The following is a 6,315-nucleotide window of genomic DNA, read 5'->3' as shown; positions in this document are numbered from 1 at the left end:
ATGAAAAATTGTCCATAGAAAAGCATACAGGTTGATCAAACCACTTGTATTTCTTCACTTTTTTTATTTTTTTTAGACTTCATGCATTGGTGATACAGAAAACACTAACAAAAGCTGTGAGCCACTTAAGCAGAAGATACAATGTGATATTGGTTTTTTTTTATAATAAAAAAATAATAATAATAATGAAGCACGATCAACGAATTCGTTTACGATTAAGAAGTAACAAGCAAGATCAATCTGAGAAGAGAGAGAATACGGACCTGCAAAAGGAGTGGCGGTGAGAAGGTGGAACCAGAGTGATCGTAGCGGTGGTGAGAAGGTGAGAGCAGAGAGATCGGAGTGGCGGGTGTATGCGGTGGCGATGAGTGGAGGAGGTGGGTGGATGCGCGCACTTTAATTGGTGGCCGATGCGTGGATAGGGTCTGGTGGCGCAGCTCTGGTGGCGCGACTCTGGTGGGATTTGCAAATTGTGGGTGTGAATTTAATTAGGGATTGTGGATTGCGGATTGCGCGAGGGAGTTAGTATAGGTTTTAAATTAGGTTTTGTCGCCTAAGACATTTATTCGTGTCCTAAGTAATACGAAATTTCGGGGAAATAAAAGGCGTAAAATTCACTCGCCTAATATTTTGGGATGCTAGACGACAGAAAATGTATTTTCCGTCGCATTGGTTTACCAAGCCGACGACATATACAATTTCCGTCGCCTAAGTAACATAAAATTTTTGAAACGTGACTAATATTTTGTGTATCCTAAGCGACGGAAAGTCCACTTTCCGTCACCTTAGGAATAAAGGCGACGAATTATTCACATTCCGTCGACGAATATATAGTTACGTATATGTGAATATATGTTGATTTTGAGTTTTATTTGAGTTGACTTACGGGATTGACCATCCGGATCGAGCCCTTAACCTTGTCGGACCAAGTTGAATTTTTCCCATACATATATTTTATCATGATGGTGAGATCTAACGGTTGGATTTTCTTTTCTCAAGTTTGATCATCACAATCACAACATGCCTAATAATGTTGTATAACTTGTTTACCAAGTGTTAAGTAAATGTTCCATTTCAGAAACAAACTATACGTAGAACCTTCAAACGCAAAAAAGTCGTGAAATAATATATGACCAGAATAGTGAAATACGTCTACGATTGAAAAATCACGGTATTCCGGTAAAGACTCGGTGCCGATAGTTACGGTCAATTCAATTTTCCATTCTTTCTCCTTATGGGTAGCCTTATCTTCGGTGGTTATTTTTCGTAAAATTTTTATACGAGTCGTTACGTCTCATCGATTTGAAACTATTTTCAGTTGAAGGTCCGGCCAAAATACATAATTTAGAAGATCCAATGACCGTTTCCGTGCGTTTAGGGTTTAACTTACGGGATTGACCGTCCGGATCGAGCCCTTAACCTTGTCGGATCAACTTGAATTTTTGCCCATACATGTATTTTTTCATGATGGTCAGATCTGACGGTCGGATTTTCATTTCTCAAGTTTGATCATCACAATCACGAATTTTCAATAATGTCGTCGGCTATAGTTAATAAAAAATAAAACAAATAAATTGAAAATATTAAATAAAAGTACTATAGCCGACGAATTTCATTACTTTAGTCGACGAGATTCACAGGTTTAGCCAACAAATGTTAAATTGAATATTATATAATTAATGGTTTGACGTATGTACGTATATGGTTAATTATAAATTTAAAAATACGTATGATAATCAGAGTCGTCCGAATAATCATACTATATATTAATCGTACAACGTACAATAATCGTAATATATACTAATCGTACTCATGATAATCTGAGTCGTCTGAATCATCATCCTCCTCAGTTTGGTCAGAATATTCATCATCCTTTATGTATTCGTCATCTATGAAGCCTTCGTCATCATGATTGGGGATGCGAGGTTGTAGCAAGTTCAGTTCAGATGGTGTAACTAGAAGGTAACCTATGATAGCCGGAACGTGTTGGTTGTTGACACGAATATCCTCAGTATTAGGGACTACATGTGGAGAATCCTCTTGATATGGTTCATTCGGTTGATCAGTTGTTATTGGTTCAATGGACCTCACTCTCATCATCCCCTCCCAGTGTAGCTGCACTCCAAATATTTCTATGTGACATCATCTGCACCACTTTCCAACCCTCACCCATAGCCGGATTATCAAGATAAAACACTTGTTTCACCATGGTGGCAAGAATAAACGGCTCATTCTCATACCATACATTGTTTGAGTCTACTGATAACAAGCCACGATCCAGAATTGTACTCCTCCATCTAGTTGGGTCAGTATTGAACCATTTGCACTTGAACAACACGACTGGCAGACGGTTGCTGTAGATTAGTTCGATGACACTGACAAGAACCCCATAGTAGTTGAAACCCAGACCCTCAACCATGACTCCATTGGGTGACATGGCATTCATCTAGTTCTGACGTCACAAACTTAACACCATTCACAAAATATCCAGCACGAACTCTGTGGCTTTGGGGTCCTCCAGCCAACAAGTGCAACTCCGGGTCGTAAGAAGCAGGAAACTCCTGTTGAATTTGCATCATCTATAACAATTTTAAGAGCAACGTTGTTACATTATGTAACATAAAAAAGCAACATATATTTAATTTATGTAACATCATATATAGAGATCGATAGAAAGGTACCCAAATAGGGAAGTAATCAGGAAAATCTCTCTTATGTATGACTTCGTTACCATACTGCCTTTCCAAATGGGACTTGAAGTATCGCTCGGCTTCTTCGCAATGTTGAAGGACACACCAATGAGCCTCTTTGATCTCATCATTACTTAATCTCAGAATTACTTAACCTACCGTACGGTTCAACATCATTGGAAACAACTAATAGATTGAATTGCCGGCTACTACCCGCTCGAGATGATTCCCCCACTGTGTCTTCATCATTGAGATATGCGCTGCAGTAAGTTACGCACTCAGCCTGAATGTATGCCGCTGTGATCGACCCTTCAGGGAAAGGTTTATTTTTGTTCTTCTTCTTGAAATCCCCCAGTTGCCTGCAAAACAAATATATATGCAATTCTTATAATAAATATTTAAAATACCATTTATCTTAATTTGAAAGGATGATTAATTAGAATAAATATGAGTGCATACCTCTCATTTGGATAGCACCAGGTATACTGTATCGGACCAGTAAGCAACACTTATTCGGGAAGGTGGATCATGAGGTGAATCATGATGTCAAAGAAAGTGGGGGGAAAGATCCTCTCCAGCTAGCACATGATGTACACAATGTCTTCTTACAATGACCGAAAATCAGACTTTTTAAGCTCTTTAGCGCATATCCTCTGAAAGAACTTTGACAAAGCCACTAACGTGTCAACCACATCACTCTGCAAATACGGTCTAATGACCACGAGAAGAAGACGTTGCAGCAAAACATGACAATCATGAGTCTTCAACTCACTAATCTTATTTTCCCCCATTTTAATACATCGAGCGATATTCCCTGCATACCCGTGAGGATACTTAACGTTTCCAAACCATTGAAACATTTCTGTCTTCTTTTGAGGATGAACTGTGTAGCCTGTTTTCGGCATTATGGTTTTTTTTGTTTTTTTGCTTTACTAGCCATTGCTGGGGGCGTATACCCATCATCTTAAGATCAACACGGGCTTTGGGGGTGTCTTTGTTCTTATGTTTGAGATTCAGAATTGTTCCAAGAACACTGTCACAAACAGTCTTCTCTATGTGCATGACGTCCAAGTTGTGTCTGATTTTCAAGGTCGACCAGTAAGGCAATTCAAAGAATACACTTTTGTGCGTCCAATACTTAAACTCATCAGGCGTGGGAGGATTCAAGTCAATTACTTCTTTACTCGTGCTCAAATATCTGAACCAATGCTGGTTAAGTCTCTCCAAAATTCACTCACCAGACCTCCCTAGGGGTTTCGGATTATGCTCCTCAGTCCCATCAAATGCATCAGCATCCCACCGCCACTCGTGATCCTCGAGAAGATGTCTACGAGATCCCAAGAAACAAATTTTGTCGGCTTGCCAACTAGAATTGACGTTATCTATGCATATCGGGCAATTCTTGTACCCCTTAGTTTGTTAGCCAGACAACATCCCGCAAGCTGGAAAATCACTGATGGTCCAAATAACAGCTGCTTTCATCATGAATGAAGCTTGACCATGCCTGTCAAAAATCAGGGAGTCCATCTCGTCAATTAATGGTCTCATGTATACATCCAAGCACTTTCCTGGAGAACACGGCCCTGGAACCATAAGCGTAAGGAAATTGTACTCTTTCCTCATACACATGTTGGGAGGTAGATTGTACAGAAATACTATCACAGGCGAAATGCTGTAAGACAAATTCATGTTTCCAGTAGGATTGAATCCGTCTGTTGCAAGTCCGAGTCTGACATTTCGACAATCTCCAGCAAATTCGGGAAAAGAACGGTCAAAGTGCTTCCAAGCCTCCCCGTATGCGGGGTGTGTGAGATTATCCAGATCTATCCTCTCCTCTCTTTGGTGCCTTGCCTGGTGCCATCTCATATGTTTGGCCGTATGGGAAGACATGTATAGACGTTGCAAACGAGGACCCAACGGGAAGTAACGAAGAACCTTCCTAAGAATGGACTTTCTCTGCTTAGATGAAGTGGAAGCTTCATACCTTGGCTTGTAGCAGTGTGGGCACTCAACTTCATCCTTGTTGTCTTTGTAATACAAGATGCAGTTATTGACGCAAGCATCTATCTTTTGGTGATCAAGACCGAGGCCAGCCAACATACTTTTTACCTGGTCGAAATTTTTCAGACAACTGTTACCTTTGGGAAGCACTTTCTTCATAAGTGCAATATCCGCATCAAAACATGTCTTAGTCTTTCCCTGCTTGTTTTTTATCTGCATTTGCTCCATGGCGATACCCAACACGATATGCTCACTACCAAGATACAATGGGGTTTGTACTTCCCGTACAAGTCTGTTATACTTATCATAATCACTGATGTAGTCAACGTGGGAGACATTAGGGAAGGTGTTAGGGGCGTTGTCATAAACAACATTTTCCTGATATCCTGAGGCGGCGAACGAGAAGGCATCGTTTAAGAGGTTCATCACAGCAGGGTCTCCGTAACTAGCGTTGGAAGATCCTGCCTGCTGATTATGTTGTGCTTGAATTTCTGCAAGTGTAGGCATTTGAACTTGATTTTCGCCGTGCCATGTTTATGTGGTATAACTAGGACAAATACCGTTTAGTGCCAAGTGAGAATACATGTCTTCATATATTACTGATGTCTGATTGAGACATTTGTTGCACGGACATATGTGAATAACTTTGTCTGGAAGACTATGTAGACGCACGAACTCAAGAAAATCAAAAATGCCTCTCATATAAACTGGAGACCTCCTCCCTAATTGCATCAAGCTCTTGTCCATGTTGTACACTATAATAACAGGAAACAAAAATATATAATCAAAAAAATCGTGGATAAAATAAAGCAAGGGAAATATATATATATATATATATATATATATATATATATCTACACACACACACACTTTGTTGGGAAAATCAAGGAAGAAAAAACCGATATTTTCTCCGAAATATCGCCAAAAATATCGTTTTTTTCACACACCGAAATTTTTTTTCTCACCCCCAAAAAATTTTTGGTCCGAAACTATCGATATTTCGCGATATTTTCGATATCTGACCGAAACTGTTGAAATCACCCAGAAAAATTTCCCAAAAGAGGTGGCGCCGCCGTCTCTTCCGCCGGCAGCGGCGGCCGGCAGCCCCACTCCTACCACCTCCAATGCTCACCAAAATTTGACACAATCTTCGTCTCAACACGCACAACAACTTCCCTAACTAACACAAACACAAATTCCAAGCATAGATAGGGTAATCGAATCAAAACAGTAAATTGAGCCATATAACTTCAATTCACTGATTCTCCCTACCTAGATCAAGAGGGAATGAAACCTTTTGTGGTTTTGTTGTATGGGAGGAGAGCTTCCAAAATAGACCAGCCACGTCGTTTATGGTGGTCGAAAAAGGCAGTTCCGACGACGACTCCGCCACCGTGCAGCCGCACCTTCTCGGTGCGATTCCTCCCTCACGGCAGCGCAACCCGACCAGTCACCTACCTAGACGTGAAGAGGATGCTCCAAGCTTCATTTCGACACCTAGCTCACCCCCTATCTCGGCTGGACGACGATGGATAGCGGCGAAGAAAATTTGGCAGGGAGAGAGAGAGAGAGAGAGAGAGAGAGAGAGAGAGAGAGAGAGAGAGAGAGAGAGAGAGAGTAGGTA

The sequence above is a fragment of the Fragaria vesca genome, linkage group LG2 (assembly GCF_000184155.1).
Source record: "Fragaria vesca subsp. vesca linkage group LG2, FraVesHawaii_1.0, whole genome shotgun sequence".
Lineage (NCBI taxonomy): Eukaryota > Viridiplantae > Streptophyta > Magnoliopsida > Rosales > Rosaceae > Fragaria > Fragaria vesca.
This window is presented reverse-complemented; position numbering follows the sequence as displayed.